Consider the following 22,837-nt stretch of genomic DNA (forward strand, 5'->3'; position numbering starts at 1 on the left):
AATGAGGACATTTCAGTCTCCAGCACCCATGTAAAAAGCATGTGGTGATGCACACTTCTGGTGGAGAAACAGAGACAACGGACCTAGCCTAACTGCCAATCTCCAGCCCAGTGAGTCATCCTGTCTGAAAAAAGTGACTAGTGTTCCTCATGATGGTCATCTGAAGTCATAGTGTGGCTTCACACACACACACACACACATACATATTCATGAGTACACACACACCCATCAACATGCACACACATGCAAGCACACATACACACTCATGTACAAAAATAAAATAATAAAACATTATATATGTAACATCCACTAAATGCTGAGAATACACTGATTACTTTTAAGACACCATGGTCATTTGTCTGTCCTGGTATGTGGCATTTGGTCATAGGATGTGTGGATACAGAGCTTAGTAAACACACCTGACTATACATGTCTCCACAGCCTTCGGCAGAACCAAGGTGACTAAGAAAAGGAATCACTCTCCGTTCTCCAGCCCCACTAATTATGCTGGAAAGGTTCTATGTCCTTTCCCCCCTGCCAAAATGGAAGTGTGTGATACTGCTATGTTCACTAGCTTTAGCAATGGAACCATAACAAAACTGATATTTTTCATGGCCTTGTCCCAAAGAACCTGGAAGGTTGGATGGAAGACAAGATTGACAGCAATAAGAATGAGTATTATCATACATACATTAGGAGAAAGACACATGAAATTCAGAACTGACCTTTGAACTCCACCTTCTAGGCTCAGAAGGGAATCTGAAGAGGAGGGAGTGGGAATAGGGGTGCAGGTGACCGACAGCAATCTCTTCCTATGGCAGGTGCTGAGGACAGGGGCAGATTTTCATCATCTTACCCACAGTGGCCACGTTATATCCGTGTTTCATCTCTAGGTATGTCTCATCACCTAAGAAAGTCGGGGGCATGGCTGAGGTTGAAACGGAACATCCAGACTCTAAAACTCCGCTATTTATTTTCATTTCATAAAAGCAAAGCGTCCACCAAAAGGACTCAGTAGCATTCTTTTGAAGAACCTTTCAGATTGTCAGTCAAGTTTCAGGCAACACAGCAAATGTTTCCTTTAAGGTTGAATCATAAGCAAGAGTGCATTGCAAGGAGCCAGATAGAGACAGCAGACAAACAGAAAGGCCATGCGGATATCCACACCACCAGCTGCTGACCAAGCCTGAGGAGTATATAGGAGGAAGCCCTTGTTGTCCATTTTCCTGTGACATCACAGAATCACTTAAAGTTCTGTACCAGGGAGAAGAGAAACTTTTCTTGTGTATTTGTCAGATTCTCGTCCCTGTGACAAAACACCCAAGGAAGCACTTTAAGAAGGAAAGGTCTGTTTCCTCACAGTGACAGGTTTCCACCTGTAAGGAGGGGCTGTGGGCAGCACAGATAACTAGTAGAAGCTTCCCAGGAAGCTCAGGAGAATACCCAGTCTGCTTTCCACCTCCCCTCCTACTCCACCCAGGCCCCAGTCTTCTAGAGTCTTCTTTGTTTATTCCATCTCTAACATCCTCACCTAGAGGTGAATTTTGCCAATGTCCTTGGTGCTTCTCAGTCCAATCTATGTGATAATCATATATACCAAGTAATAAACTCCACTAGTTAAGTAGCAGTAAATATTTGTGAGTTTTCAATAACTATGTAAGATATTTCAATAACTGTAAGATATTTCATTTTCTACTCTACTCTAATCTGCTCTACTCTGTTTTGAGAGTAATTGAATCTCTAATTCAAGTTAGATCTTGAATTTACAAGCAGAGGATAACTTTGAACTTCTGGTCTTTCTGCTTCTACCTCAAAAATGCTGGAATTACAGGCATGTTCCATTATGATGAGGTTTTCCAGTGCTAGGGATTGAACCTGGAGCCTTGTGCATGAAAAACAAAGACTTTACTAATTGAGCTACTTTCCTAGTCTTTTGGAGGTTGATTTAAAAAAAAATCTTTTAAGTATGAATCCTAAGTTCCTCAGTAGAGCATATAGGTCTGATCACCATAGGATCAGTCTGATTCAAAGCAGCGATATATGTAACACCCTGTACTGTGAGAATTAAGAAATCACATTGACTTTGAAACTAAATGCTGCCATCCCTGGCCTGCATGCAGTCATGACAGAGGACTTTCATTTATACAAGTGAAATTTAAGTTTCCCCCTTGACAAACTTAAGTACTCTTAGTACCCAGATGTGTGTCAATCCACAGATGTAGGTTACAGTGGTTACAATTCTTTCGTAGAAGGAAGAAAGGAGTGAAGGTATTCTATGAACAATTTTACACGAACACAAAGACACTTCCCACAGGGATCTACCAGTGTAAGAGAGGAAGTGAAGGAAGGAAAGCCCACCTCAGATAGGCTTAGAGATTTGCTGGGAGGCTCAAAGTTCTCCGGGTCCTGGTTATCCTGGAACTCACTTTGTAGACCAGGCTGACCTTGATGGCAAAGCAGAAGAGGGCATGACTTCACTTCATCTATCGTGTCTCCTCCCACTCTTCAGGAAACTCATTTCATATGCTTAGCTCCACTGGAATATCATCTGCCTGCTTCGAGAAAACAAGCCCAGAATGAGCCTGCCTACATGCAGGCCTGGGCTCAACTGAAGAAACCTGCAGACAACTGGGTGCAAAACAAAGCTTTCTCAGCAAAACCTGCTGAGCAAACCCCTTCTGTTCTTTTGGATATGACAGTTGATCTAAATTTATTTACTATAGAATGATACCAATTAGGAAAACCAGGTTGAAAGTGCAACCCCCCCCCCCCACACACACACATACCCCATAATGGGTCAGAGAATGGTATTTTATATTTCACTGACTCAAACAAAACAAAACAAAAACCAATGTTCTGCACAGGTATTCTCACCTGCAGTGCACGTGAGGGAAACCACCATGTTGCTGTATAATACCATTCTCTGTGGGAGGTAGACTAGTAGAATGTGGATATGTCTTACAATGAACAGCCTCTTTGATTTGGTAACCTGCTGCATCTGTCTGACACAACAAGCATAAGTGGCAATCCTTGCTCTCTGTGATGGTCAAACAATGCTCCCAGGTGACCAGGTATCATCACTACCTTTAACTGTCATGAGGATGTTCAGGGGCATTCCCTCCTTCTTGTCATCTTATAGTGACAACACGGTTGCCCCAGTTTCTAGGCTATGTTTCAACCTAGAAAAAAAGAGGAAAATAAAACACTATGAAGAGAAAAAAATATACTGTTGTGTGTAGAAACCTTTTCCTTTTCATTTGGGCAAGGCAGGCAAGCCAGAGACTTGTGCAAATATACCTCTTCAGCCATCACTGTTGTTCAGCCATAACTTGTGGCCTTTTGGATCTTTGGGAGAGGCTGCATGGCAAGTATTTAGATAGAGTTGGCTGTAAATGACCATAAACCAGAGTATGCGGACTCAATGGGGAGGAGAGCCATAAACTCTAGGTCCTGGTGGTCTGAGAAGGAACACCAAGCAGAGCAATGGGGACATGCAGGGCCCTCAACACAACTCTGTCCTGCTCCCCACTGCATGGAGACGCCTCTGTTGATGTGTTTTTATGGCTTGGCATATTACGAGGCGTGAGAACATAGCTGAGTCAAACGCTTCTGATTTCTATCAAGTAGTGGTCTGCTGTGAGTGAAGACTTATCATCTTGGACTTATAACGGTATGAAGATGATAGATAATGGAATCACCTCCTAATAGAAATAACTAAAACCCCAGACTTAAAAATAAAACTTACTGAAAATCTACAGACACAAAGATGGTGTGGTATCTGTCACACGCGCAGAGCCTTAGGAATAGATGTGAAGCCCATGTTTATGGCCAGCTGACCTCTGATAGGACACCAAAGAAATTCAAGAGAATCAAAACAGTCATCGGAAAATTGATTCTGAATGTTTCTTGAAGAAATGCCTTTAAATTGTATCATGACAAAGGTTGCAGAACTCTGAAAAATACTCAAAATCACTGAACTGTATTTTTTTAAAGATAGAGTCTTTCACTGGGACTGGGTCTCCAGTTAGACTGGCTGGCCCTTGAGTCCCAGGGATCTTGCTGCCTCTGTCTCCCCAGTACTGTGGTTGGAGATGTGCATCCCTGAGTTTGGCTTTTAAGAACTTTACCCACAAAACTATCTGGATTGTGTTCTTTTGGGGGAGAGACATGCCAGGCTGAAAAGTGCCTTTCCTTCTTTCTCTCTCTCTCTTTCTTTCTCTCTCTCTCTTTCTTTCTCTCTCTCTCTAATATATATATATATATATATATATATATATATATATATATATATTATATCTAATATAAATATATCACCCAGAGATGAACTGGAAGCCAGAGTATGAGATAAGCAAGTGTGGGTGTGGCTTTTCTGGAAAGATGGGCTTGGGAGGCCTTGAACCTGCACCCTGGCAACTGTGAAGGTGACAATGTGTAGGATGTACAAGGGAGGACTTATTCCAGATAGGAACTATAATACCAAGATCCCCCATGGAAACCTATCGCTGTTACATAAAAACAGAATAGGGCTGCTATTTCACAGGATCTCATCTAAGAACAGTGATAATAAATTGAATAAATTTGGAATCACAGAAGGGAAACCCTACCTTGAAGTCATATGAGCACAATAATCATTCATGTGAGTTTGAGTCTCTGTTCCATCAGTGGGCTTTCATGGGGTAGAAAGAGAGACAGAGAAAGGATGGGAAAGAGGAAGAAGGGGAGGGAGGAGAAATCACGAATTGAGAAACAGGGATAAGGGGTAGAGAAAGAGGGTGAGAAAGAGAGGGAGGGAGGGGAAGAAGAGAAAAAGGACAGGAGGGAAAGAGGGGATGAGAAAGAGAAAAAAGATTTGAAATAGGGAGAGAAGGTAGAAATGATTCTTGGAGAAATTAGGGAGAAGGCTGAGTAGTAAATATGATAGAATATATTGTATGTTTATATAAAATCTCAAAAGATAAAAATATACTTAAAATGTATATGTCCAAAAGCAATATCCCAAGTGAAAATAATTGTATGTGAAGTGTCCCCTGAAAGAGAAATAAGCACCAATCCTCTTAGAAGGCTCAAAAATTCCTACAAAGCTTTAAGGAAAACTAATATCACAGGCCTTACAAAAATCCTAAAGTCCAGAGTGCAGACCAGAAACCTGGCACAAGGTATCCTGATGGAAAGGCCATCCAGAGACTGCTCCACCTGGGGATCCATCCCATATACAGTTACCAAATACCAAATACATACCCATATACAATTACTATTGTGGATGCCAAGAAGTGCTTGCTGACAGGAGCCTGATATAGATGTCTCCTGACAGGCTCTGCCAGAGCCTGACAAATACAGAGGTAGATGCTTACAGCCAAACATTGGACTGAGCAAAGGGTCTCCAACAGAAGAGTTAGAGAAAGGACTGAAGGAGTTTGCAGCCCCATAGGAGGAGCAACAATATCAACCAACCAGACCCCCCCCCCCCCGCCCCAGCCAGAGCTCCCAGGGACTAAACCACCAACCAAAGAGTACACATGGAGCGACTCATGACTCCAGCTGCATATGTAGCAAAGGATAGCCTTATCAGACATCAATGGGAGAAGAGGCCCTTGGTCCTGTGAAGGCTGGATGTCCCAGTGTAGGGGAATGCCAGGAGGGGGAAGAGGGAGTGGGTGAGTGCGTTGGTGGGAGAACACCCTCATAGAAGCAGGGGGAGGGGGGTTTCAATAGGTGGTGGAAACCAGGAAAGGGAGTAACATTTGAAATGCAAATAAAGAAAATATCTAATAAAAAAATTAAAGTGGTAAAAAAGGAAGGAAGGAAGGAAGGAAGGAAGGAAGGAAGGAAGGAAGGAAGGAAGGAAGGAAGGAAGGAAGAAAAATGGAGCTAGGTAAGCCTACAACACTGCCTCCACACCAATGCCTAGACTCCTCCCAGCCTCGAAGCAGGCCCGGGACACACCTGCCTTCCTTCACAACCATGCAAGCAAGCTCCTGCAGCTGAACTCAAATGCAACCCCGAGTCAGACTTGTGACTGCTTCCACCACCTTTTCTCCTAAGTTCAGCTCCAGAACCGTGATCAAGAGTATATCGCCACCTGCTGGGGAGAAGCACTCAGCAACTCAGATTTTGTCATGGAGTTCAGAGCCTAGCCTGACAGGGCAAGAAGAAGCAGGAGCACAAACTGAAGACTATTTAATGTAGACCAGGGCTCACAGATAGAGGACATAGACTGTTGGCCATAGGTAGTGAGGTCTGCATCCTCCTCAAGGGACTGCAGCCTCCTGTAACTCTGAGTCTCAGGTACTTCCAGCTTAGTGTCTTCCTTTGTGGCCAAAGGACTGTCTCCAGCATTTATCTACCAACCTAAGGAAGTAGCTCCTATGGCCATCAGCACAACCAAGCTATCTAATAGTCACTGTAAAGAGACCAGCCCCAAGCTCTCAGGGTAGGTGTAACTATGGCTCTCTATAAACCACACTATCATGACCTAGACCCAGCAGGATCAGCATGGTGTTAGATTTGGCCCAAGGTCACATCATTCTGAATGACCTATTGTTGCGGGGGACACATAGCCCAAGACAGTGCAGCTAGAGACAGCTAATAAGCTAGCAGGAATAAGGGTCAGGAGAAGTTGCTATGTGATAACTCAGCAGTAGAGTGCTGGTCTAGCATTGGCCTGATGGTTTTGATCCAGTATGAAAAAGGGAAAGGAAGAGGAGGAATCACAGAAACAAAAACTGTGGGGAAACTCGGTAATTAGGGTCAAAGTCTACCATTGATCAGAAAGCCTTTGGGGGAACAGCATGTAATAGAGTACTCCCCTCATTAGTGGGACTTCTCCTTCTCTGACCCTGGCTGGTGAATTGGAAGCCTCCACATGAGGAGTGTCACTTAGCCTCAATTAGATTATAGGATCAATTTCCTTTGCACTGATAAGAACCTGTTCAGCCAACACCAGAAATTCCTGAGATGCTTCCCCATGCTAATGAGGTACTCCAGGTACCCTAAGACCCCAGTCAATGACCCTTTGCCATCCTAGATGTTCCTATCCTCAGTCCCCCTTCCCCATTTTTTCTTTTTTTATTGGATATTTTCTTTCTTTATATATATATATATTAATATATTTTATTACATATTTTCCTCAATTACATTTCCAATGCTATCCCAAAAGTCCCCCATACCCTCTCCCTTCTCCCCCATTTCCCTACCCACCCATTCCCATTTTTTTTTTTTTTTTTTTTTTGCCCTGACGTTTCCCTGTACTGGGGCATATAAAGTTTGTGTGCCCAATGGGCCTCTCTTTCCAGTGATGGCCGACTAGGCCATCTTTTGATACATATGCAGCTAGAGTCAAGAGCTCCGGGGTACTGGTTAGTTTATAATGTTGTACCACCTATAAGGTTGCAGGTCCCTTTAGCTCCTTGGGTACTTTCTCCAGCTCCTCCATTGGGAGCCCTGTGATCCATCCAATAGCTGACTGTGAACATCCACTCCTGTGTTTGCTAGGCCCCGGCATAGTCTCACAAGAGACAGCTATATTTGGGTCCTTTCAGCAAAATCTTGCTAGTGTATGCAATGGTGTCAGCATTTGGAAGCTGATTATGGGATGGATCCCTGGGTATGGCAGTCTCTAGATGGTCCATCCTTTCGTCACAGCTCCAATCTTTGTTTCTGTAACTCCTTCCATGGATGTTTTGTTCCCAATTCTAAGAAGGGGTACAGTGACCCCACTTTGGTCTTCATTCTTCTTGAGTTTCATGTGCTTAGCAGATTGTATTATATATCTTGGGTATCCTAAGTTTTGGGCTAATATCTACTTATCAGTGAGTACATATTGTGTGAGTTCCTTTGTTGATTGTGTTACCTCACTCAGGATGATGCCCTCCAGGTCCATCCATTTGCCTAGGAATTTCATAAATTCATTCTTTTTAATAGCTGAGTAGTACTCCATTGTGTCAATGTACCACATTTTCTGTATCTATTCGTCTGTTGAGGGGCATCTGGGTTCTTTCCAGCTTCTGGCTATTATAAATAAGGCTGCTATGAACATAGTAGAGCATGTGTCCTTCTTACCGGTTGGAACATCTTCTGGATATATGCCAAGGAGAGGTATTGCTGGATCCTCCGGTAGTTCTATGTACAATTTTCTAAGGAACCGCCAGACTGATTTCCAGAGTGGTTGTACAAGCTTGCAATCCCACCAACAATGGAGGAGTGTTCCTCTTTCTCCACATCCTCGCCAGCATCTGCTGTCACCTGAATTTTTGATCTTAGCCATTCTGACTGGTGTGAGGTGGAATCTCAGGGTTGTTTTGATTTGCATTTCCCTAATGATTAAGGATGTTGAACATTTTTTCAGGTGCTTCTCTGCCATTCGGTATTCCTCAGGTGAGAATTCCTTGTTCAGTTCTGAGCCCCATTTTTAATGGGGTTATTTGATTTTCTGGAGTCCACCTTCTTGAGTTCTTTATATATATTGGATATTAATCCCCTATCTGATTTAGGATAGGTAAAGATCCTTTCCCAATCTGTTGGTGGTCTTTTTGTCTTATTGACGGTGTCTTTTGCATTGCAGAAGCTTTGCAGTTTCATGAGGTCCCATTTGTCAATTCTTGATCTTACCGTGCAAGCCATTGCTGTTCTGTTTAGGAATTTTTCCCCTGTGCCCATATCTTCAAGGCTTTTCCCCACTTTCTCCTCTATAAGTTTCAGTGTCTCTGGTTTTATGTGAAGTTCCTTGATCCACTTAGATTTGACCTTAGTACAAGGAGATAGGAATGGATCGATTCACATTCTTCTACATGATAACAACCAGTTGTGCCAGCACCATTTGTTGAAAATGCTGTCTTTCTTCCACTGGATGTTTTTAGCTCCCTTGTCGAAGATCAAGTGACCGTAGGTGTGTGGGTTCATTTCTGGGTCTTCAATTCTATTCCATTGGTCTACTTGTCTGTCACTGTACCAGTACCATGCAGTTATTATCACAATTGCTCTGTAGTAAAGTTTTAGGTCAGGCATGGTGATTCCACCAGAGGTTCTTTTATCCTTGAGAAGAGTTTTTGCTATCCTAGGATTTTTGTTATTCCAGATGAATTTGCAGATTGATATTTCTTTTTTTTTTTTAAAGATTTATTTATTTATTATTTGTAAGTACACTGTAGCTGTCTTCAGACACTCCAGAAGAGGGCGCCAGATCTTGTTACGGATGGTTGTGAGCCACCATGTGGTTGCTGGGATTTGAACTCTGGACCTTCGGAAGAGCAGTCGGGTGCTCTTACCCACTGAGCCATCTCACCAGCCCCAGATTGCTATTTCTAATTCATTGAATAATTGAGTTGGAATTTTGATGGGGATTGCATTGAATCTGTAGATTGCTTTTGGCAAGATAGCCATCTTTACAATGTTGATCCTGCCAATCCATGAGCATGGGAGATCTTTCCATCTTCTGAGATCTTCTTTAATTTCTTTCTTCAGAGACTTGAAGTTTTTACCATACAGATCTTTCACTTCCTTAGTTAGATTCACGCCAAGATATTTTATATTATTTGTGACTATTGAGAAGGGTGTTGTTTCCCTAATTTCTTTCTCAGCCTGTTTATTCTTTGTGTAGAGAAAGGCCATTGACTTGTTTGAGTTAATTTTATATCCAGCTACTTCACCGAAGCTGTTTATCAGGTTTAGGAGTTCTCTGGTGGAATTTTTAGGGTCACTTATATATACTATCATATCATCTGCAAAAAGTGATATTTTGACTTCATCTTTTCCAATTTGTATCCCCTTGATCTCCTTTTGTTGTCGAATTGCTCTGGCTAGGACTTCAAGTACAATGTTGAATAGGTATGGAGAAAGTGGACAGCCTTGTCTAGTCCCTGATTTTAGAGGGATTGCTTCAAGCTTCTCACCATATACTTTGATGTTGGCTACTGGTTTGCTGTAGATTGCTTTTATCATGGTTAGGTATGGGCCTTGGATTCCTGATATTTCCAAGACTTTTATCATGAATGGGTGTTGGATCTTGTCCAATGCTTTTTCTGCATCTAACGAGATGATCATGTGGTTTTTGTCTTTGAGTTTGTTTATATAATCGATTTCGTTGATGGATTTCCATATATTAAACCATCCCTGCATCCCTGGAATAAAACCTACTTGGTCAGGATGGATGATTGCTTTTGTTCTTGGATTCGGTTAGCAAGAATTTTATTGAGGATTTTTGCATCTATATTCATAAGGGAAATTGGTCTGAAGTTCTCTATCTTTGTTGGATCTTTCTATGGTTTAGGTATCAGAGTAACTGTGGCTTCATAGAATGAGTTGGGTAGAGTTCCTTCTACTTCAATTTTGTGGAATAGTTTGTGCAGAACTGGAATTAGATCTTCTTTGAAGGTCTGATAGAACTCTGCACTAAACCCATCTGGTCCTGGGCTTTTTTTGACTGGGAGACTATTAATGACTGCTTCTATTTCTTTAGGGGATATGGGACTGTTTAGATTGTTAACTTGATCCTGATTTAACTTTGGTACCTGGTATCTGTCTAGAAATTTGTCCATTTCGTCCAGGTTTTTCAGTTTTGTTGAGTATAGCCCTTTGTAAAAGGATCTGATGGTGTTTTGGATTTCTTCAGGATCTGTTGTTATGTCTCCCTTTTCATTTCTGATTTTGTTAATTAGGATGTTGTCCCTGTGCCCTCTAGTGAATCTAGCTAAGGGTTTATCTATCTTGTTGATTTTCTCAAAGAACCAACTCCGAGTTTGGTTAATTCTTTGAATAGTTCTTCTTGTTTCCACTTGGTTGATTTCACCCCTGAGTTTGATTATTTCCTGCCGTCTACTCCTCTTGGGTGAATTTTCTTCTTTTTTTTCTAGAGCTTTTAGATGTGTTGTCAAGCTGCTACTGTGTGCTTTCTCCAGTTTCTTTTTGTAGGCACTCAGAGCTATGAGTTTCCCTCTTAGAAATGCTTTCATTGTGTCCCATAGGTTTGGGTATGTTGTGGCTTCATTTTCATTAAACTCTAAAAAGTCTTTAATTTCTTTCTTTATTCCTTCCTTGACCAAGGTATCATTGAGCAGAGTGTTGTTCAGTTTCCATGCGAATGTTGGCTTTCCATTATTTATGTTGTTATTGAAGATCATTCTTAGTCCATGGTGGTCTGATAGGATGCATGGGACAATTTCAATATTTTTGTATCTGTTGAGGCCTGTTTTGTGACCAATTATATGGTCAGTTTTGGAGAAGGTCCCGTGAGGTGCTGAGAAGAAGGTATATCCTTTTGTTTTAGGATAAAATGTTCTGTAGATATCTGTTAAGTCCATTTGTCTCATAACTTCTGTTAGTTTCACTGTGTCCCTGTTTAGTTTTTGTTTCCACGATCTGTCCATTGATGAAAGTGGTGTGTTGAAGTCGCCCACTATTATTGTGTGAGGTGTAATGTGTGCTTTGAGCTTTACTAAAGTGTCTTTAATGAATGTGGCTGCCCTTGCATTTGGAGCATAGATATTCAGAATTGAGAGTTCCTCTTGGAGGATTTTACCTTTGATGAGTATGAAGTGTCCCTCCTTGTCTTTTTTGATAACTTTGGGTTGGAAGTCGATTTTATTCGATATTAGAATGGCTACTCCAGCTTGTTTCTTCATACCATTTGCTTGGAAAATTGTTTTCCAGCCTTTTACTCTGAGGTTGTGTCTGTCTTTTTCCCTGAGATGGGTTTCCTGTAAGCAGCAGAATGTTGGGTCCTGTTTGTGTAGCCAGTCTGTTAGTCTATGTCTTTTTATTGGGGAGTTGAGTCCATTGATATTAAGAGATATTAAGGAAAAGTAATTGTTGCTTCCTTTTATTTTTGTTGTTAGAGTTGGCATTCTGTTCTTGTGGCTGTCTTCTTTTTGGTTTGTTGAGGGATTACTTTCTTGCTTTTTCTAGGGCGTGATTTCCTTCCTTGTATTGGTTTTTTTCTGTTATTATCCTTTGAAGGGCTGGATTCGTGGAAAGATAATGTGTGAATTTGGTTTTGTCGTGGAATACTTTGGTTTCTCCATCTATGGTAATTGAGAGTTTGGCTGGGTATAGTAGCCTGGGCTGGCATTTGTGTTCTCTTAGTGTCTGTAGAACATCTGTCCAGGCTCTTCTGGCTTTCATAGTCTCTGGTGAAAAGTCTGGTGCAATTCTGATAGGCCTGCCTTTATATGTTACTTGACCTTTCTCCCTTGCTGCTTTTAATATTCTATCTTTATTTAGTGCATTTGTTGTTCTGATTATTATGTGTCGGGAGGAATTTCTTTTCTGGTCCAGTCTATTTGGAGTTCTGTAGGCTTCTTGTATGATCGTGGGAATCTCTTTCTTTAGGTTTGGGAAGTTTTCTTCTATAATTTTGTTGAAGATGTTTGCTGGTCCTTTAAGTTGAAAATCTTCCATCTCATCAACTCCTATTATCCGTAGGTTTGGTCTTCTCATTGTGTCCTGGATTTCCTGGATGTTTTGAGTTAGGATCCTTTTGCGTTTTGTATTTTCTTTGATTGTTGTGCCGAAGTTCTCTATGGAATCTTCTGCACCTGAGATTCTCTCTTCCATCTATTGTATTCTATTGCTGATGCTCGCATCTATGGTTCCAGATTTCTTTCCTAGGGTTTCTATCTCCAGCGTTGCCTCACTTTGGGTTTTCTTTATTTATTTATTTTTTTTTGAAATATTTATACACTTTATTTTTATAACATGGCAAAAAAAAGTCTAACAAGCTTACCATTATCATTTTAAGGGGACAATTCAGTGGCATTAATTTCACACAATGCATTTTGATTGTATTCACCTTCATGCTTCTTCCTCAACTCCTCTCAGATATACCCCCATCTTCTGTTCACCTCAATGTCATGCCCTCTTTGAAAAGTAAATAGTTAATAACCCATCAAGTCCATTCTGTGCTGCTCTTACACTCTTGGGTGTGGGTCATCCACTGCCTTGGGGCCAAACTCACCAGGAGCCTCATCCTTAAAGAAAGCCAACACACCTTCCTCAGCAGCAGTCACTTGACAGTAGCGCTATCCCTCCTATTTCAAACCATTTTTATCAGTCAGGGCTGGAGCTCCAAGGACCACAAGCTCCGTTCTCTCTCCTGTTCCCTCACTCTGCCTTAATCTGCTTTGTTCCCCACTCACGTGCCTCTAGATATTTCACATTTATAGAATTGTACAATATTTATTCCTTTGTGCCATGCTTATTTCACCAAGCATGGTAATATTTTCTTTTTTTTTTCCTTTTTTTTTTTAATATTTTTATTACATATTTTCCTCAATTACATTTCCAATACTATCCCAAAAGTCCCCCATAGCGCCCCCCACTTCCCTACCCACCCATTCCCATTCTTTTGGCCCTGGCATTCCCCTATATTGGGGCATATAAAGTTTGCCAGTCCAATGGGCCTCTCTTTCCATTGATGGCCGACTAGGCCATCTTTCGATACATATGCAGCTAGAGACAAGAGCTCCAGGGTTCTGGTTAGTACATCATGTTGTTCCAACAATAGGGTTGCAGATCCCTTTAGCTCCTTGGGTACTTTCTCTAGCTTCTACATTGGGAGCCCTGTGATACATCCAATAGCTGACTGTGAACGTCCACTCCTGTGTTTGCTAGGCCCCGGCATCATCTCACAAGAGACAGCTATATTTGGGTCCTTTCAGCAAAATCTTGCTAGTGTATGCAATGGTGTCAGCTTTTAGAAGCTGATTATGGGACGGATCCCTGGATACAGCAGTCTCTAAATGGTCCATCCTTTCATCACAGCTCCAAACTTTGTCTCTGTAACTCCTTCCCTGGGTGTTTTGTTCCCAATTCTAAGAAGGTGCACAGTGTCCACACTTTGGTCTTCATTCTTCTTGAGTTTCATGCGTTTAGCAAATTGTATCTTATATCTTAGGTATCCTAAGTTTTGGGCTAATATCCACTTATCAATGAATACATATTGTGTGAGTTCTTTTGTGATTGTGTTACTTCACTCAAGATGATGCCCTCCAGGTCCATCCATTTGGCTAGGAATTTCATAAATTCATTCTTTTTAATAGCTGAGTAGTACTCCATTGTGTAAATGTACCATAATTTCTGTATCCATTCCTCTGTTGAGGGACATCTGGGTTCTTTCCAGCTTCAGGCTATTATAAATAGGGCTGCTATGAACATAGTGGAGCATGTGTCCTTTTTACCGGTTGGGACATCTTCTGGGTATATGCCCAGGAGAGGTATTGCTGGATCCTCCGGTAGTACTATGTCCAATTTTCTGAGAAACCGCCAGACTGATTTCCAGAGTGGTTGTACAAGCTTGCAATCCCACCAACAATGGAGGAGTGTTCCTCTTTCTCCACATCCTCGCCAGCATCTGCTGTCACCTGAATTTTTGATCTTAGCCATTCTGACTGGTGTGAGGTGGAATCTCAGGGTTGTTTTGATTTGCATTTCCCTGATGATTAAGGATGTTGAACATTTTTTCAGGTGCTTCTCTGCCATTCGGTATTCCTCAGGTGAGAATTCTTTGTTCAGTTCTGAGCCCCATTTTTTAATGGGGTTATTTGACTTTCTGGAGTCCACCTTCTTGAGTTCTTTATATATATTGGATATTAGTCCCTTATCTGATTTAGGATAGGTGAAGATCCTTTCCCAATCTGTTGGTGGTTTTTTTGTCTTATTGATGGTGTCTTTAGCCTTGCAGAAGCTTTGTAGTTTCATGAGGTCCCACTTGTCAATTCTCGATCTTACAGCACAAGCCATTACTGTTCTATTCAGGAATTTTTCCCCTGTGCCCATATCTTCAAGGCTTTTCCCCACTTTCTCCTCTATAAGTTTCAGTGTCTCTGGTTTTATGTGAAGTTCCTTGATCCACTTAGACTTGACCTTAGTACAAGGAGATAGGAATGGATCGATTCGCATTCTTCTACATGTTAACAACCAGTTGTGCCAGCACCATTTGTTGAAAATGCTGTCTTTCTTCCACTGGATGTTTTTAGCTCCCTTGTCGAAGATCAAGTGACCGTAGGTGTGTGGGTTCATTTCTGGGTCTTCAATTCTATTCCATTGGTCTATTTGTCTGTCACTATACCAGTACCATGCAGTTTTTATCACAATTGCTCTGTAGTAGAGCTTTAGGTCCGGCATGGTGATTCCACCAGAGGTTCTTTTATCCTTGAGAAGAGTTTTTGCTATCCTAGGTTTTTTGTTATTCCAGATGAATTTGCAGATTGCACTTTCTAATTCGTTGAAGAATTGATTTGGAATTTTGATGGGGATTGCATTGAATCTGTAGATTGCTTTTGGCAAGATAGCCATTTTTACAATGTTGATCCTGCCAATCCATGAGCATGGGAGATCTTTCCATCTTCTGAGATCTTCTTTAATTTCTTTCTTCAGAGACTTGAAGTTTTTATTATACAGATCTTTCACTTCCTTAGTTAGAGTCACGCCAAGATATTTTATATTATTTGTGACTATTGAGAAGGGTGTTGTTTCCCTAATTTCTTTCTCAGCCTGTTTATTCTTTGTGTAGAGAAAGGCCATTGATTTGTTTGAGTTAATTTTATATCCAGCTACTTCACCGAAGCTGTTTATCAGGCTTAGGAGTTCTCTGGTGGAATTTTTAGGGTCACTTATATATACTATCATATCATCTGCAAAAAGTGATATTTTGACTTCATCTTTTCCAATTTGTATCCCTTTGATCTCCTTTTGTTGTCGAATTGCTCTGGCTAGGACTTCAAGTACAATGTTGAATAGGTATGGAGAAAGTGGACAGCCTTGTCTAGTCCCTGATTTTAGAGGGATTGCTTCAAGCTTCTCACCATTTACTTTGATGTTGGCTACTGGTTTGCTGTAGATTGCTTTTATCATGTTTAGGTATGGGCCTTGAATTCCTGATATTTCCAAGACTTTTATCATGAATGGGTGTTGGATCTTGTCAAATGCTTTTTCCGCATCTAACGAGATGACCATGTGGTTTTTGTCTTTGAGTTTGTTTATATACTGGATTACGTTGATGGATTTCCGTATATTGAACCATCCCTGCATCCCTGGGATGAAACCTACTTGGTCAGGATGGATGATTGTTTTGATGTGTTCTTGGATTCGGTTAGCAAGAACTTTATTGAGGATTTTTGCATCAATATTCATAAGGGATATTGGTCTGAAGTTTTCTATCTTTGTTGGGTCTTTTTGTGGTTTAGGTATCAGAGTAATTGTGGCTTCATAGAATGAGTTGGGTAGAGTACCTTCTGTTTCTATTTTGTGGAATAGTTTGTGAAGAACTGGGATTAGATCTTCTTTGAAGGTCTGATAGAACTCTGCACTAAACCCATCTGGTCCTGGGCTTTTTTTAGTTGGGAGACTATTAATGACTGCTTCTATTTCTTTGGGGGATATAGGGCTGTTTAGATCATTAACCTGATCTTGATTCAACTTTGGTACCTGGTATCTGTCTAGGAACTTCTCCATTTCATCCAGGTTCTCCAGTTTTGTTGAGTATAGCCTTTGGTAGAAGGATCTGATGGTGTTTTGGATGTCTTCAGGATCTGTTGTTATGTCTCCTTTTTCATTTCTGATTTTGTTAATTAGGATGCTTTCCCTGTGCCCTCTAGTGAGTCTGGCTAAGGGTTTATCTATCTTGTTGATTTTCTCAAAGAACCAGCTCCTTGATTGGTTGATTCTTTGAATAGTTTTTCTTGTTTCCACTTGGTTGATTTCACCCCTGAGTTTGATTATTTCCTGCTGTCTACTCCTCTTGGGTGAATTTGCTTCCTTTTGTTCTAGTGCTTTTAGGTGTGTTGTCAAGCTGCTAATGTGTGCTCTCTCTAGTTTCCTTTTGGAGGCACTCAGAGCTATGAGTTTTCCTCTTAGAAATGCTTTCATTGCGTCCCATAAGTTTGGGTATGTTGTGGCTTCATTTTCATTGAACTCTAAAAAGTCCTTAATTTCTTTCTTTATTCCTTCCTTGACCAAGGTATCATTGAGAAGAGTGTTGTTCAGTTTCCACGTGAAGGTTGGCTTTCTATTATTTATTTTGTTATTGAAGATCAGCCTTAGTCCATGGTGATCTGATAGGATGCATGGGACAATTTCAATATTTTTATATCTGTTGAGGCCTGTTTTGTGACCAATTATGTGGTCAATTTTGGAGAAGGTACCATGAGGTGCTGAGAAGAAGGTATATCCTTTTGTTTTAGGATAGAATGTTCTGTAGATATCTGCCAGATCCATTTGATTCATAATTTCTCTTAGTTTCACTGTGTCCCTGTTTAGTTTCTGTTTCCATGATCTGTCCATTGGTAAAAGTGGTGTGTTGAAGTCTCCCACTATTATTGTATGAGGTGCAATGTGTGCTTTGAGCTTTACTAAAGTTTCTTTAATGAATGTGGCTGCCTTTGTATTTGGAGCATAGATATTCAGGATTGATATTTCCTCTTGGAGGATTTTACCTTTGATGAGTATGAAGTGTCCCTCCCTGTCTTTTTTAATGACTTTGGGTTGGAAGTCAATCTTATCAGATATTAGAATGGCTACTCCAGCTTGTTTCTTCATGCCATTTGCTTGGAAAATTGTTTTCCAGCCTTTCATTCTGAGGTAGTGTCTATCCTTTTCTCTGAGATGAGTTTCCTGTAAGCAGCAAAATGTTGGGTCTTGTTTGTGTAGCCAGTTTGTTAGTCTATGTCTTTTTATCGGGGAGTTGAGTCCATTGATATTAAGAGATATTAAGGAAAAGTAATTGTTGTTTCCTGTTATTTTTGTTGTTAAAGTTGGCATTTTGTTCTTGTGGCTGTCTTCTTTTAGGTTTGTTGAGGGATTACCTTCTTGTTGTTTCTAGGGCGTGGTTCCTGTCCTTGTATTGGTTTTTTTCTGTTATTATCCTTTGAAGGGCTGGATTCGTGGAGAGATAATGTGTGAATTTGGTTTTGTCGTGGAATACTTTGGTTTCTCCATCTATGTTAATTGAGAGTTTGGCTGGGTATAGTAGCCTGGGCTGGAATTTGTGTTCTTTTAGTGTCTGTAGAACATCCGTCCAGGATCTTCTGGCTTTCATAGTCTCTGGTGAAAAATCTGGTGTAATTCTGATACGCTTGCCTTTATATGTTACTTGGCCTTTTTCTCTTACTGCTTTTAGTATTCTATCTTTATTTAGAGCATTTGTTGCTCTGATTATTATGTGTCGGGAGGTATTTCTTTTCTGGTCCAGCCTATTTGGAGTTCTGTAGGCTTCTTGTATGTTCATGGGCATCTCTTTCTTTAGATTTGGGAAGTTTTCTTCTATAATTTTGTTGAAGATGTTTGCTGGTCCTTTGAGTTGAAAATCTTCATTCTCATCCACTCCTATTATCCGTAGGTTTGGTCTTCTCATTGCGTCCTGTATTTCTTGGATGTTTTGAGTTAGGATCTTTTTGCATTTTACATTTTCCTTGATTGTTGTGCCGATGTTCTCTATGGAATCTTCTGCACCTGAGATTCTCTCTTCCATCTCTTGTATTCTGTTGCTGATGCTCGTATCTATGGTTCCAGATTTCTTTCCTAGGGTTTCTATCTCCAGTGTTGCCTCATTTTGGGTTTTCTTTATTGTGTCTACTTCCCTTTTTAGGTCTAGTATGGTTTTGTTCATTTCCATCATCTGTTTGGATGTGTTTTCCTGTTTTTCTGTAAGGACTTCTACCTGTTTGATTATGTTATCGTGTTTTTCTTTAAGGATTTGTAACTCTTTAGCAGTGTTCTCCTGCAATTCTTTAAGGGATTTTTGTGCTTCCTCTTTATTGTCTTCTGCCTGTTTAGCAGTGTTCTCCTGCATTTCTTTAAGTGTGTTATTAAAGTCCTTCTTGAAGTCCTCTATCATCATCAGGAGATATGTTTTTAATCCGTGTCTAGCTTTTCCGGTGTGTTGGGGTGCCCTGGACTGGGCGAAGTGGGGGTGCTGGGTTCTGATGATGGTGAGTGGTCTTGGTTTCTGTTAGTAAGATTATTACGTTTACCTTTCGCCATCTGGTAATCTCTGGGGTTAGTTGTTATCGTTGTCACTGTTTAAAGATTGGAGCAGAAGCTGTGTTCCACTCACCAGCAGTCTCTAAATCCTGCGGTGGGGGTCGTGGGTAGCTGACGGTACCCCGGTGCTGGTCCAGCCGGAAGAGGCCTGTGGTCCTACTCAGGCCGTTTTTCTGCTTCCCTAACTAATGCAGTCTCTGGTCCCGCGTGCAATTGGATTGGAGCAGAAGCTGTGTTCCACTCTCCAGAAGTCTTAAGATCCTGTGGTGGGTGTTGTGGGTAGCTGGTGAGTGTCAGCCGACCCTGCGCCCTAGCTGCCCCGGTGCTTTTCTGACCGGAAGAGTGTTGTGGCCCTATGTAGGCCGGATTTCTCTCTCCCCAACCAGAGCAGTCTCAGGTCCCGCGTGATTGGACTGGAGCAGAAGCTGTGTTCCACTCACCAGCAGTCCCAAAATCCTGCGGCGGGGGTCGTGGGTAGCTGGCGGGTGTCAGGCAACCCTGCACTCCCGCTACCCCGGTGCTGATCCGGCCGGATGAGGCCTGTGGTCCTACTCAGGCCGGTTTCTGCTTCCCTAACTAATGCAGTCTCAGGTCCCGCGCAATTGGATTGGAGCAGAAGCTGTGTTCCACTCACCAGAAGTCCCAAAATCCTGCGGCGGGGGTCGTGGGTAGCTGGTGGGTGTCAGGCAACCCTGCGCTCCCGCTACCCCGGCGCTGATCCGGCCGGATGAGGCCTGTGGCCCTACTCAGGCCGGTTTCTGCTTCCCTAACTAATGCAGTCTCAGGTCCTGCGCAATTGGATTGGAGAAGAAGCTGTGCTCCACTCACCAGAAGTCTTAAGATCCTGTGGCGGGTGTTGTGGGTAGCTGGCGAGTGTCAGCGGACCCTGCGCCCCAGCTGCCCCAGTGCTTTTCTGACCGGAAGAGCTTGGGTTTTCTTTATTGTGTCTACTTCCCTTTTTAGGTCTAGTATAGTTTTGTTCATTTCCATCACCTGTTTGGATGTGTTTTCCTGTTTTTGTTTGAGGACTTCTACCTGTTTGGTTGTGTTTTCCTGTTTTTCTTTAAGGACTTGTAACTCTTTAGCAATGTTCTCCTGTATTTCTTTAAGTGAGTTATTAAAGTCCTTCTTGATGTCCTCTACCATCATCATGAGATATGCTTTTAAATCTGGGTCTAGCTTTTCGGTTGTGTTGGGGTGCCCAGGACTAGGTGGGGTGGGAGTGCTGCGTTCTGATGATGGTGAGTGGTCTTGATTTCTGTTAGTAGGATTCTTGCGTTTGCCTTTCGCCATCTGGTAATCTCTGGGGCTGTCCAGAATACACTGGGCGGGAACCCGGTACAAGATGTCTGTTGCCGATGCTCAGGCAGAGCGCTCCCTCTCCACTCAGACCCCTTTCCTCTGTCTGGTAGGCCAGATGTCTGGGGCCTGTGCAGAATACACTCGGCGGGGTCCTGGAACCAAGATGTCTGTTGCTGATGCTCAGGCAAAGCGCTCCCTCTCCGCTCAGACCCCTTTCCACTGGCCGGAAGGTGGCCGGATGTCAGGGGCCTGTGCAGAATACACTTGGTGGGGTCCTGGAACCAAGATGTCTGCTGTTGATGCACAGGCAAAGCATTCTTGGGCCGGTCGGATCCCTAACCACTGGCCAGAAAAGTGGCCAGCTGTCTGGGGCCCAAAAAGGGGGCTGCCTTAGAAGCTCTGTGGCTCCCCCCATCCCAGAAGCTTTTAGCTTCTGTATTCCATACTCTCACCTGTGCAGAATACCCTTTATTTATATTTTAAATGTTATTCCCTTTCTTGGTCTCCCATTCCCCATCCCAGAGTTTCTATGAGGGTGTTCCCCCACCCACCTACCTACTCACTCCTGCCAACCCACACTGGCATTCACCTACACTGGGGTATCCAGCCTTCACAAGACCAAGGGCTTCTCCTCCCATTGATGTCTGACAAGGCTATCTGTTGTATATGCAGCTGGAGCCATGGGTTGCTTGCTCCATGTGTACTCTTTGGTTGGTGCTTTAGTCCCTGGGAGCTCTGGAGGGTCTGGTTGATTGATATTGTTGTTTTTCCTATGGAGTTGCAAACACCTTCAACTCCTTCAGTCCTTTGGTTGGCTGTGAGCATCCACCTCTGTACTTGTCAGGCTCTGGCAGAGCCTCTCAGGAGACAGCTATATCAGGCTTTTTGTCAGCAAGGACTGTTTAGCATCTACAATAGTGTCTGGGTATGGTGACTGTATTTGGGATGGATACCCAGGCAGGACAGTCTCTGGATGGCTTTTGCTTCAAGCTCTACTCCACACTGTCTCCATATTTCTTCCTGTGAATAATTTGTTCCCTTCTAAGAAGGAACGAAGCATCCACACATTGGTCTTCCTTCTTGTGGTTTGTGAATTGTATCTTGGGTATTCTGAGCTTTTGGGTTAATATCCACTTCTCAATGAGTCTATACCATGTGTGTTCTTTTGTGACTGAGTTACCTAATTCAGGATGATATTTTTTCTACTTTCATCCACTTTCATAAGAATTTCATGAAATCACTGTTTTTAATAGCTGAGTAGTAAGTACTCCACTATATAAATGTACCATATTTCCTGTATCCATTCCTCTGTTGAAGGACATCTAGGTTCTTTCCAACTTCTAGCTACTATAAATAAAACTACTATGAACATAGTGGAGCATGTATCCCTGTTATATGTTGAAACATCTTTTGGGTATTGTCCAGGAATGGTTATAGCTGGGTCCTCAGGTAGTACTACGTATAATTTTCTGAGGAAACACCAGACTGATTTCGATAATGTTTGTACCAGCTTGCTATCCCACCAGCAATGGAGGAGTGTTCCTCTTTCTCCACATCCTCACCAGCATCTGCTGTCACCTGAGTTTTTTATTTTAGCCATTCTGACTGGTGTAAGGTGGAATCTCAGGGTTGTTTTGAGTTGCATTTCCCTGATGACTAAGGATGTTGAATATTTATGTAGGTGCTTCTCAGCCATTCGATGTTCCTCAGTTGAGAATTCTTTGTTTAGCTCTGTATCTCATTATTACTAGGATTATTTGGTTCTCTGAATTCTAACTTCTTTAGTTCTTTGTCTATATTGGATAATACCTCTCTCTCGGATTTAGAATTGGTAAAGATCCTTTCCCAATCTGTTGGTTGCCATTTTGTCCAATTGACAGTGTCCTTTGCCTTACAGAAGCTTTGTAATTTTATAAGATCCCATTTGTCTATTTTTGATCTTAGAGCATAATCCATTGGTATTCTGTTGAGAAAATTTTTCCTTGTGACCATGTGTTCAAGGCTCTTCCCCACTTTCTCTTCTATTAGTTTCAGTGTATATGGTTTTATGTGGAGGTCCTTGATCCACTTGAACTTGAGCTTCGTTCAAGTAAATAAGAATGGATCGATGTGCACTCTTCTACGTTCTGACCATTAGTTGAATCAGCACCATTTGTTGAAAATGCTGTCCTTTTCACTGGATAGTGTTAGCTCCTTTGTCAAAGATCAAGTGACCATAGGCGAGTAGGTGCATTTCTGGGTCTTAAATTCTATTGATCTACATGCCTGTCACTGTACGAATACCATGCAAATTTTATCACGATTGCTCTGTAGTACAGCTTGAGGTCAGGGATGGTGATTGCCCCAGAAGTTCTTTTATTGTTGAGAATAGTTTTTGCTATCTTAGGTTTTTTGTTATTCTAAACGAATTTGCAAATTGCTCTTTCTAATGCTATGAAGAATTGAGTTGGAATTTTGATGGGGATTGCATTGAATCTGTAGATTGTTTTTGTCAAGATGGACATTTTTACTAAATTAATCCTGCCAATCCATGAGCATGGGAGATCTTTCCATCTTCTGAGATCTT

This window comes from Mus caroli, unplaced genomic scaffold (assembly GCF_978045245.1).
Source record: "Mus caroli unplaced genomic scaffold, Mus_caroli_1 scaffold_11, whole genome shotgun sequence".
Classification (NCBI taxonomy): domain Eukaryota; kingdom Metazoa; phylum Chordata; class Mammalia; order Rodentia; family Muridae; genus Mus; species Mus caroli.